This window comes from Astatotilapia calliptera, chromosome 9 (genome assembly GCF_900246225.1).
Source record: "Astatotilapia calliptera chromosome 9, fAstCal1.2, whole genome shotgun sequence".
In the NCBI taxonomy this organism is placed as follows: Eukaryota; Metazoa; Chordata; class Actinopteri; order Cichliformes; family Cichlidae; genus Astatotilapia; species Astatotilapia calliptera.
Window position 1 is genome coordinate 34,203,434 of NC_039310.1, and position 12,533 is coordinate 34,215,966.

The following is a 12,533-nucleotide window of genomic DNA, read 5'->3' on the forward strand; positions in this document are numbered from 1 at the left end:
CACAACGAGCAGGTTTTCCTACAAAATGTTTAAGCCGTGAGACCAGTTTTCCCGTGATTCACTCGCGTACGTCAGTTTGAAGAGGAAAAAGAACTCCACGGGACTCCGATGTGAAAGGATGTAACAAAAAATTTATTCCACAGTTTTGCATCTTACAGGAGTGGTCAGGTTTAACTTGTCCTCAACAAAATAACCTACTACGGAAGGAAAACCATGTGGCTCTGTTCTACCCTGCTGCCCCGTATAGCTTATGCCGTGTTAACTCCTTTTCTCTCTCTCTCCCCCCTCCCGCACCGCATGCACTAATTTGCATACATCCGTGATGCCCGGATTTTACTATAAACACGAGTCTTTAAGGCACATGTATTCATGGTACTACGTAACCTAGTTCCACCATAAACATGCATCTATTTCCTAAAATTATTAATTACACAAACAAGCTTAACAACAGCGAAATATAAATACTAAAACATATGAACTATCTTAACTTGGCTCCCACAGTGAATGAAAGTCTGCTGCTACAAACCACGAGATAATGTTCATTGGTCAGTTGTGTCTGGGGCAGGAGCAATAAAAATAAATACAGGAAGAGGGTCCTGTGTAAGAGAACGGAGAATTTACATTTATTTCATGGCTAGTTGCTAACCTGTACAGAGCATTGCACATCTATAATACTGTCCCCCATTGAGAATTCAAAGCATTTGTGGGTACAGGATGTTTTTTTTTGTTTTGTTTTTTTTAGCTCAAACTTGTAATGTACACCTAGTAGCTAGTTTGTAATTCTGCTGCGCATGTGATTTCATTTGTACCACCTACAACCAGAATTCCTTCTTAAAGAAAATTTGAAATCTTGTCAAAGAAAATAGTGGAAATGATCTTTTTAGTTAACCAATTCTTTTTTGACATACACAAACAAACAAACAAACAACCCCCCCCCCAAATGATTGAAATGATCAGATAGAAAATGTTTCCTTGCTACTCTTAAATTCCTTTTATTTTAACAATCCTGTAACAGGCTCTTTGGTGTCTGTAAGGTGTGCGTGTCTTTGTTTCTATCCGGTTATTCAGTGATGACGCGACGAATCCTACTTCCGGGTCGAAAGTAGTCTGCGTTTAATATGGCTTTTGTGTTGTTAACATGTTTAATGTTATGTATTTTCTTCTATTTGATCTCAAAAAGCTCCTAAAACAGTCAGTGATCCCTGTTGACCTCCCTCGGCTTTTATTACCACTAATTATTTATTTAAGCTCAGTTTTTAAAACCTTAGGATGTAACTACAGCCCAGCCCATGCAGCAGTATATGAATGACTGACCTCGTATTGTGGATGGATTATCTCAGTTGTTCTCCTGGCTGAAGTTTGGTCCTTTTACAGCATCCTGCCATGCGATTACATTTGTTTCTGACCACTGAGAACACTCACGTTAACTTTTATCGAGTGGAAAAAAAGTTAGCTTGTTTATATTATGCTAGCATAGCTGTGTCGCTAGCGGTCACGTAGCACATCATTATATACCAGCTAGCCAAACTTCAGTAACCCTACAAACGTCACTGCTGTTTGGTTTTCTGTCTTCATTTATGTTGGAAGTGATAGCAGAGCTGTCCGTTTTAATTTGTTTCCAAAACCCCGCAGTCAGGACATGCTATATTGTATTAGATAGAAGCTAGCGAGCTAACTCCCTGCTAACTTCTAACTCCGTTAAATGTCATAAATTCCGTTTTCATGGATGCCTGGATGTTAAACTCAATTGTTACACCTGGTAGAGCAGAACGCTGATCATTTTATTAAAGATGAAAGACTTTAGACAGTTTTTCAACTCTCAGTAATGCCATAGTGATCGTTTGATATATGGACCTGCAGCGGAGTTTAGGCCCAGACACGGCTAGTGACGTCAGACTGAACAACCGGATTAAACCTGTTATGCAACTACTGTGGGCGTGTCAACTGTGAAGCTACACATAAAAAATGTGTTGAACAGAAGCTTGAACACTCATCTCTCTCACCTGTGTAGTTACAACAAACTGAAGATAAATTATGACTTCATCTAAATCAGGTAAATATATATTTAATCTGCTTTGTTTAATATGTGTTAATATGTGCTCATGCATTGAAATACATGAAACTTATGGACTTGATGTTTCAGATGTGTTAAATTGAAGCTGTGAATTGTGTTTCAGGTCCTGATTTGAGGATTGTGATAATAGGAAAAACTGGTGTGGGGAAGAGTTCCTCTGGAAACACCATCCTGGGAAAAAAACATTTCAAATCTCGTTCCAGCTCAGAGTCAGTGACTGAAACCTGTGAAATAGCTGAAGCACAGTGGGAAGGGAGAAATATTTCTGTCATAGACACACCAGGGATCCTGGACACTGAGAAATCTGAAGAGATGATCAAAAAGGAAATTATAAAATGTGTTGAAGTCTCCAGTCCAGGGCCTCATGTTTTTCTACTGGTGCTCCAAGTCGGTCGATTCACGAAAGAGGAGAAAAACTCTGTGGAAGCCCTGCAGGAGCTGTTTGGTCCAAAGGCTCAACATTACATGATTGTGCTGTTCACCCATGGAGATGATCTTGAAGACCAGGAAATGACCATACAGAAGTATGCACGTGAAAGCAAACCACAGCTCAGACAAGTCATCCAAAGCTGTGGAAACAGGCTCCACGTCTTCAACAACAGAGGCAAAGACAGAAAGCAGGTGGAGGAGTTGATCAAGAATATTGACGACATGGTGGCAGTAAACGGTGGCACATACTACACCAATGCCATGTACAGAGAGGTGGAAGAAAGGAAATAGAAACAGGCTGAGATGGAGCATGAAGAATACAAGTTCCTGAGTCAACTGGTAGAGCAGATTCAAAGTTTTCATTCACGTCTTAAAAGAGAATAATTCATTATTAGAAGATTCAAACCTGTAGACAAATATCTTTGGTGTTAATTTGCTTTGACTCGCTTTGACCTTTTTGTTGACTGTAAAAAACAGAAGAAAAAATTAATCTTAGTTAAGATGAAAGCGTTTTAAAACAGTGATGAATCATCAAGCTGTGATGTGCTACAAAGAGTTTTTGTATATCATTTTTTTTTAAGTAGACCTAAATGAAACACAGGTGATTGGATATGTTTTATGTTGTTTAATTGATTTTACTGAAAAATGTATGCTTTATGCTGATTTGTCAAAAAATAGGCTCAAAGGGTTAGGGACATAAATATTTTATATTTATGTAAAATATTTTATATTTTACATATATATATATATATATGTAAAGTAAACAGAAATTCAAAGCTCTAATCACAAAGCAAAATCTTTAACTAAAATAGACACACACGCAAACACAGACAAAGTCAACATCAGATGTTCTCAATAACTGTATGTGGTCAAATTGCTATGCTAAGTTATGTAAGAAGTGAGGTGAACACTTTAGGAGAAGAATCTAGCTGAGATGCTCCAGATGGTTTGTTGGCCACACTGATCCTGTGACCAAACAGCCAACTCTCCTAAGTAAGACCTCTCCTGTGTAATATGCTCTGACATTTTGAATCTTTTAACATTCAACTTCTATCTACAGAAGTCTAATAATGTTATTAGACAAGCCTTAGCTTGTCAGAGAGGAACAAGGGTGTTGTTGTCAGGCTTTAACAAACATGACAAAAACTTGGACTGTGATGTGGAAATACCTGTAACACCTTTGGGTTTTCACTGGAAGTGATTTCATTGTGTGTGCTCATAATAAACCACGAATATGTATGATGGTGTTTTTGTAATGATTCTTAAATGAGTGGTTTTTTTTGTTTTTGTTTTCCTTTTTTTTTGTCCCGTTTGGATCTATAGCCATCAGAATTGTTGTCTTAAGGCCAAGAAAGATGCCAAGTGGATTTATTTTACCAAGTGGATCATCATGGCCTTGCCATATTGGTCCATTTGATTGACCTTTATTATAATTATGAATTTATTTTATTTTCAGTTGCTACAAACGGGACAGACATGACTGTGGGATAGGACAGGGGGAAAGAATGAAAGAAAGAGAGGGAGAGAAAGAAAACCAAAGGGGAGAAGAGACGGTGAGAAGGGGGGGAAGAGAGAAAAAAACAAACAAACAAAAAAACAAACAAACTCCTGGGTCACCTGTATGGAGAAAAAAAAACAGAGGAGAAAGCAAACAACAAAGAGCAACATAATAAGAAAAAAAAAAAGCACCATCACAATAAACTAGCTAGCAGTAGATATCAATAGTTACTAAATAATAAACGATGCGAGGGGTATGTCAGAGATGCCGAGAGAGGAAAGTCTGCTTAGAAGGACAGAGTGAGAAATGGTGTCAAAGGCTGAGCTCAGATCTAAAAGGACGAGAATGGTGAGAAGACCAGAGTCAGCTCCGATTAAGAGATCGTTAGTGACTTTAAGTAGAGCAGTTTCGGTACTGTGACATGAGCGAAAACCAGATTGAAATCTCTCATAGATGTTATTATTAACCAGGTGTAAATGAAGTTGAGCTGCAACCACTTTTTCGAGTATCTTAGAAATGAAGGGTAGATTGGAAATCGGACGGAGGTTGTTAAAGTTGTTAGGATCTAAAGAAGGTTTTTTCAGTATAGGAGTGACTAGAGCAGTCTTCAATAAGGAGGGAACGATACCGGTGGTGAGAGAAGAGTGAATGATAGCACAGATGAGTGGGAGTAAAGAAGAGAGGCAGGATTTCACAAGCCCCGTGGGCATGGGGTCAAGATGACATGTGGCAGGTTTTGATTTACATATTAACTCGGAAATATCAGATAAATCAGGAAGATGAAAAGTGGAAAACGGCTCAAAAAGGAGAAAAGGTTCTGGAGAGGGCGTAGACACAACATTTGATCTGAGCTGCTGGTGGATGTTATCGATTTTCGTAGTCCAGAACAGCATCAAGGAGTTGCAATTTTTCAGAGGAATAGAAGTGCGGTGGTAAAGCGTTGGGGGGTTGAATTAGTTTGTTGAAAACTGAAAACAGAGTCCTAGCATTACCCTCATAACAACTGATAATACCAGAGTAGAAGCTTTGTTTGGCCTTGTTAATGGTGTCTTTATACTGAAGTACATGGTATTTATAGATTTCTGAATCAACAGTTAAACCAGATTTCTTATATTTACGCTCTAGCTGTGGCCTTCAGAGCTCGGAGGTCAGAGGTAAACCAGGGAGCAGAGCGAGTGAAGGAAACAGAGTGGGTTTTTACAGGAGCCAGAGAATCAAGGACAATGCGTAGACAATTATTATAATATAACAACAAATCATCAGGAGTAGAATAGAAGTCCGGAATCTGAACATTGTCCAAACTGGTAGTGAGAATGTCCATATCAATGTTCTTGATGTTGCGGAACGAGATGAGACGGGTTGGCTTGGTAGAAGAGCAGCAGAGAGTGAGGTTAAATGAAAGGAGGAAGTGGTCAGTTATGGGGATTTCAGTAGCAGAAAGATTCGAGGGAGTAAGACCAGAACAGCAGACCAAGTCCAGGGTGTGTCCTTTAGAGTGAGTGGGGAAGTCGATAAATTGTTTAAATTCAGAGCCTTCGAGACAGGAGGAAAAGTCTCTTGTGAGCAGAAGGTCATTATTGTCCATGTGAATGTTGAAATCTCCCACCAAGATCACATTTAGGGAGAGAGATGAAAGATGGGTTAGTAGATTAGCAAAGTCACTGAGAAAAACAGGGTTAGGTTTAGGGGGGCGGTATACAGTAGCTATGATAGTGGGAATGGGTCCAGTCAGCTCACATGCAAGGACCTCTAGAGAACTAAAGGTATCAACATTAACCGGCAGGACTTTCAAGTGCTGGCGAAAAAGGATCGCGAGACCACCCCCACGACCTGAGCAGCGGGGTTTAGAAAAGTAAACAAACCCCAGAGGAGCAGATTCGTTTAGCTGAGAAAAGTCATCAGGTTGTTGCCAGGTTTCAGTTAAGCAAAAAAAGTCAAACTTACGGTCAGATAGGAGGTCTTGGATGAGAGGTCCCTTACTTGTCAATGAACGAATGTTTAGAAGACCGAAGTTGAGTGGAGTATCTTCTTTTTTGCTAATCGCGGTGGGCGCCCTGGGCAGGTGGGCTAGAGATCGATGGTTGACAGCCCGATCAGGGTTCCTGCGAGGGCGGCGAGTAGCAGACCAGAACGATTTAGTTCCATTGGAGTTATGGAAAATCCTGCGGGACCCGCGATGGATGTATCTCTGGCGAGGCTGGAAAGTGATGCCCGGGTGGTAGTGAAGCTCCGCCGGCGACGGGAGCGATAGCTGCCCGCGAACGCGCAGGAGCTCAGCGGCTGTATAGCAGAGCAGTCCAGCCGTAGGATGGTAGACGAGCGTCAGGAGAATCCAAAATAGTGCCGACCAGCTCAGGAACATCTTGGTCCGCATCTTCGATTGTGTGGAGGAAAAGGAGCCGAGCCGGCCGGAGCAACGAACAGGTAGGCTAAAATAGCTCAAACAGTTAAGCTAGTGCCGCTTACTGAGAAGAAGACGTGAGAACACATTCAGCTGAAATAACAGAAGTTGAGGACAAGCGTTGCAATTCAATCCCAGGCAGAGATCGATCTGGTCCTGAGTGTGAATGTCCCTGTTCATTCAAATCTGAATCCAAATAATCCAATTAATCCAAATAATCGAAAAATGAACCGGTGAGTAGCGGCAGCCAGACGCGCCAGCGTTCACTCAAGCCGGAAGTCATAGGCCAAGAGCCCCCCAGGTGGCTCGACACACCGGCGGCATCATGCGCCAGGGATGGGCCCCCATGCACCCACCCGCCCACAACCCCGGCAACACACAAACCAGGACCCAAGGCCCTGAGGCCCGGCAAGGGCCCCAGCCCAGAGACTGAGCGCCCCCAGAACCTCACGCCCATCCCGGACCCACCTAGGGGCAGACAGGCTACCAGGTCAGTAACCCACGTCCGTCAGCACAGACCCTCCCCTAGCCCCGCTGCACGCAGCCACGAGGAAACCGTCACCTAAGAGCCAACAGAGCCCTTAATAGGCCATGACCCCTACCCCGGGTCTAGCCCTCTAAGGAAGATGCTCCTGGGGAACCCCCCGACGCCCCAAGCCTGTCCCTACACCTACACCAATCACAACAGCAAAGGTGGGACCAAACTATGACCCCCCCACCCCGACTAGGTGATGGAGCTGATCAAACGAGCTCAGAGCAATTGATCTGATGTGGTGGCAGAGGCTGTATCAAGACTAATGTAATCTAATAGATAATTTCTATATTGGTTAGAATTAAGATTGTTTTTATTTTTCCAGTTCATGAGGACAGATTAAAATTAATACTTTAACAATTCTATTTTGCAGTGTGAGTCAGTGACTGGCTGCTCCCGTATGGGATCAGAACGATGCCACCTTATCCCAAAGTCCAGCCAATGATGCGATTCACATTCGTATATACGCAGCTAACCAACGTCGTTGACAGGCTATGACAGCATCCGCCGACACCGGTGTTTTAGCGAGCAAAGCGGCTGATGTTGAGGGAAGCCATGTTAATGACAACGTGTACAGCCATTGGAGATGTGAGCAGGACAGACTGAACAACTGATGGAAAATGTGTGGACTTTATACCAGTTTTTAAATTGTGTTGATTGGCCACGTAAAACCAGAGTTATGATAAAAATATCTGCAATGTTTGGTTTTCTTCATGAATACTACTGTTGTTTATATTTACTGCAGGAAGAAACGGTAAGAACAGCGTTTTATAAGGAAAGCGCTCGAAAGCCTGTGAGCAAAAACAACACCAAAACTCCAGCCTTTCCTATTGGTCAAAAAAAGTACCATGTCGACCAATCAAAAAATGGTATGGCAACGTGGCATGTAGTTGTTAAGAAATGGGGGGAAATTTTAGGAGTTTTAGAAGTTGCAACGCGTTTTTGCGTACATAAGATTTTCAGTAGGAGGACAGATATTTGTTTAGAACTCTTAAAGATGTCGAAGAAGCTCCTTTAAGCAATTACTGTGATGTTCCTCCACCTCCAAAGAAATGTCAGAAGGAGTCCGAACCACAAAAGAAGCGCGCATTCTGGGAAAAGTAGTTAAGGCCCAAACACAATCACTTTGACCACTGATCAAAGCCTTCTTAGACTGTGAGATTTCCATCAGTAATGGGCGACATCTAAAATCTGACGTGTACCGTAAACCTACACGTATGTATCAGTATTTAAGGTTTGACTCTCATAACCCACTGGAGCACAAACTGGGTGTCATCAGGACGCTACAACACAGAGCGAACACCATCCCCACAGACAGGTCAGGGAAGCAGAAGAACATCACATCAAGAAGGCCCTGAGTAAATGTAAATGTTGCTTTCCCAGCTGGAATTTTGTCAAAGCTGGGAAGGCGCCAAAAGAACGCTCCAGTCGATTCAAGAGAGAAGGGCAACCACTGCCTAAGCGAAAACCTGTAGTGATCCCATGCAGTGGGGCAAAAAAGTATTTAGTCAGCCACCGATTGTGCAAGTTCCCCCACCTAAAATGATGACAGAGGTCAGTAATTTGCACCAGAGGTACACTTCAACTGTGAGAGACAGAATGTGAAAAAAAAATCCATGAATTCACATGGTAGGATTTGTAACATTCATTACCTGTCGGCAGCCTCCGGAGTCCCACAGGCTAACCAAGCCCGATAGGACTCCTTCTTCAGCCTGGTGGCTCCCTTCACCTCTGGTGTCCACCATTTGGTTCAGGGATTACCACCACGGCAGGCACCAACCACCTTGCGGCCGCAGCTCAATGCAGCAGCTTCGGCAATGGAGACGTTGAACATGGTCCATTCGGACTCAAATATCATCTGTAGTTAAATTTTTTTTTTTAACTGCGCCAGATTTCTAAAGCTAAGCATTATATACCACACAGGGACCTGGAAAAACGTATCCACACTTTTGTGACCTCCAGGTTAGATTATTGTAATTCTCTCTACTGTGGTCTCCAAGCTTCTCTCTTCGAAGGCTGCAACTCGTTCAGAATGCTGCAGCTCGCCTTCTTACTGGAACTAGAAAATTTGACCCTATTACTATGGCTCTTGTTGATCTACACTGGTTACCAATCAAATATCGCATTGAGTTTAAAATCTTGCTACTCACTTTTAAAATCCTGAATAACATTGCGCACAGCTACCTCACTGACCTCCTCAATCTGTACACTCCTTGTCGTGCATTAAGATCATCAGGTCAATTACTCCTGGCCCAACCTAAGTTCAGACTGAAGACCAGAGGCGATCGTGCCTTTGCTTCAGCTGCACCCAACCTTTGGAATAGCCTCCCTGCTTCTATTCGAGCCTTGGACTCTATCCAATCCTTTAAATCAAGATTGAAAGCATATCTATTTGACTTGGCTTTCCCGACCAGTTAATACCCTTTTAAACTTTTTAAATTTTAAACTTTTAAATCTTTTATTGAATGTATTATTTTATTATTAATTTTACTGCTGTTTTTGTCTTCTTAGCCAATTTTGTATTTATCTAACTCTTCTGGTTTGTTAGTGTCTCTATCCTGTCTGTGCTACTGCCCGATTTGTACCCTGTTATTGACTTATGTTGACTCTCCATATTACTGTGAACTTTGGTGTTCTTTCGTGTTTTTAAATGTGCTATATAAATAAAAATTGTACTGTATTATATTGTAATGTTTAGTGGGAAGAGTGTGTTTGGGAAGGATCACCGCACCTTCAACTGGAACAATCACCGATGTTCACCGATGTGGAAATCACGTTTTGTGGGAACTGTTTTTCACTGTAAATAAATTCACTGTCACTATTAAGGAAGCCTTGCGACTGGGTCCTGACTCTCCAGCAAACAGCATATCTGACACGAACATGACTAAATTGTTTTCACTAAACTTCTTCCTTTCTTGTTCTACAACATTAAGGAATGTATTTAATGTTTGTGTTTCATTATTGTGCCCAACGTTTCAAATGCAGGTTTGACAGGTTTGTGAGTGTACACTTTATCCAAAACCTAGTGAGGGTTTACTCATATTTGCCACTGGGTGGCTGTAGAGCAGGTCACCTACTGATCAAAACATTAGTGGTTTGATTCTTGGCTCTTCCAGTCTGCATGTCAAGAGTATGAATGTAATTAGGAAGCACTCAGTTTAGAGAAAGTGCGTTATTGGGTGAATGTGGCATGTTGTATAGCGCACTTTGAGTAACCTGGGAGAGTAGAAAAGCGTTATATAAGAATTCATTCATCATTCATCCATTCATTGTCTGAACAGAGTTTCGTCATGTTACTTTTGCACAATTATGTTCCGGCCCATGTTTTTATTACATGGCTCGATTAAGATACACATTAGGCTGACACCTGGGGCCAGAGCTGAAACTGTTCTGGGCCAGCACAGGACCAGTTGCAGACACATTGGTGGTCCTTTAAATAATTTGTTTCTTTAAATTAAGTAAGCTGCTTTTTCTGAGTGTCTGTGGGTCCTAAACAGTTTTAAAATCTCTTAAGTACACATTTAATTATAAAAGCACTAAAACAGTAACAACAACAACAAGAAACGCTAATGAACGAAAATGGCCTCCTTGACTCCGCGCTCAAACCAGCGTTCCTCCCTGTCCAGGATGTGTACATCCTCATCATTGAAAGAGTGTCCACTGGCCTGTAGGTGTGAATAGACTGCAGAGTCCTGGCCTGACGAGGTAGCTCTTCTGTGTTGTGCCATCTGCTTCACCAGAGGTTGTTTGGTTTCCCCAATGTATAAATCACTGCAATCCTCCTAGCACTTAACAGTGCTCCGATCAGCTGTTTGTAACACTTCCTACGTCCATCAGCGTGAACTATCGCATGTCCACCATGACCTGCCAGAAACCGGAAGTGATGCCATTTTGCGTAGTTTTGTAAATGTAGTTTTTTACCATCAGCGCCTTATGAGCCTATACTGGTGTTTTTAAAAGTTATGTTTGACTTTATGACTTTCTGTGTCGTTTCTGGGATGCTTAGGACTCATATTGCACTGCTGGAAATAGTTTATTTTGATGCATATGCTGGGTTTTTTTTTTTGCAAATTTGTAGTATAATATTTATTTTCGCTTTTCCTGCAGTATATAAAATTTGGTGTATTTCAAAAAACTTAAAATAAATTTCCTATGGTGGGAAACTATTTTGTGCAACTTTTTTGTATTTACAGTTTTGAGGGATAAACCTCTTAAATTTCTCTAACTAGAAATATATGTTAAAAAAAAACAAAAACGATTTTCACTTTTTTTGTAGTTTATTGCACTTTTTTGCAATTTATGTAATCACTATGCACTTAATGCAGACATAGCATTAAAATTTGGGCTATAATGGTTGTATTAATGTATATCAACTTGAAATGCTCCAAAAAGTGGCACTACAGCATGTAAAAATATGATATAAGCCCTGGCGGACTTGGTTCTATGGTAGGTCTTAAAGGGTTAATGCCCTATCGGCCCCCCTGGCTAAACTTTGCTAGATCCGCCCCTGCACAGCTACCAGCCGTCAGCTACGTAGAAAAAGATCCTGGTGTAGAAAGTAATATTAAATAAATTCCAACAACAGCTTTTCAAGGTTAAACGTACTGCTGTTGTTCAGCCGCTGGTTTCCTCCTTCTGGTGCAAAGTGGGCCAAAAACAAACAAGAGAGACGGACTCACGACAGAAAAGCCGATCAGCTGATCATTAATCAGTTTCATGATTGAAGTAGCAACAGGAGAGGGAGGGAGAGAGAGAGGCAGTCGCTCCTTAAGACGAGGCTGTCCCAAAACAGGTCCCTGTACCTGTTTTAGTTAATTGCCCAACTATTGTTCCTTCCAATAAAACAAGAAGTTCGTTATTTCGGTATTGTAATAACCAAAAACCAGGAAAGAAGAATTGATCAAATTTCTTATCTAATTCTAGTGAAACTCAAACACAGATTTACTCTGTGGCTCTTAAGAGATTTATCATTAAAAGGCAGAGTATTAAAAACTAAAGCAGAAGGTATCTCTCATCTTACATACACTGCATTGGCATTGCACCTTGATAATAAACTCATAAAAGAGGTTGATAAGTTACTTTTCAACTTTATTTGGAAAAATAGGACACACTACATTTAAAAAACAGTTCTTATGAACTCCTGTGTCAATGGAGGACTTAATGTGTTCGATTTTAACACTCTAAATAACACATTCAAAATAAATTGGTTAAAAATATAATTACAAATCCTACATCCATTTGGATACTATACCTATGTACATGTTTTCTAAGGAAGGTGTCCTTACTTATAATTTTAATATTGATAAAATCCCTATATAAATCTCTGCATTTCATCGCCAAGCTTTTTTAGCATGGACTCTTATTTACAAACATGGTCTACACAAACACCAAAACCACAACAGATGTGTGATTAACTTGTTAATCTTAATGGTTAAATTTCATATTCACAAATCCAAATGTTTAGGAAGACATCCCTCTTTTTATGTTTTTTTCCCACGAGCTTGTGCAATACCTTTAATATAGTGCTGTTTAATTCTATTTTGTATAATGATGTTTAAATAAAGGTTTGTAAAAAAAAAGAAGAAGAAGAAGACAAAGA

General features: G+C 40.9%; 1 pseudogene; it reads left to right on the forward strand.

Moving 5' to 3' along the window:
- Nucleotides 1-1,987: 1,987 nt before the first annotated feature.
- LOC113029657 (GTPase IMAP family member 7-like) lies at nt 1,988-3,742 on the forward strand (annotated as a pseudogene).
- The last annotated feature ends 8,791 nt before the right edge of the window (nt 3,743-12,533 follow it).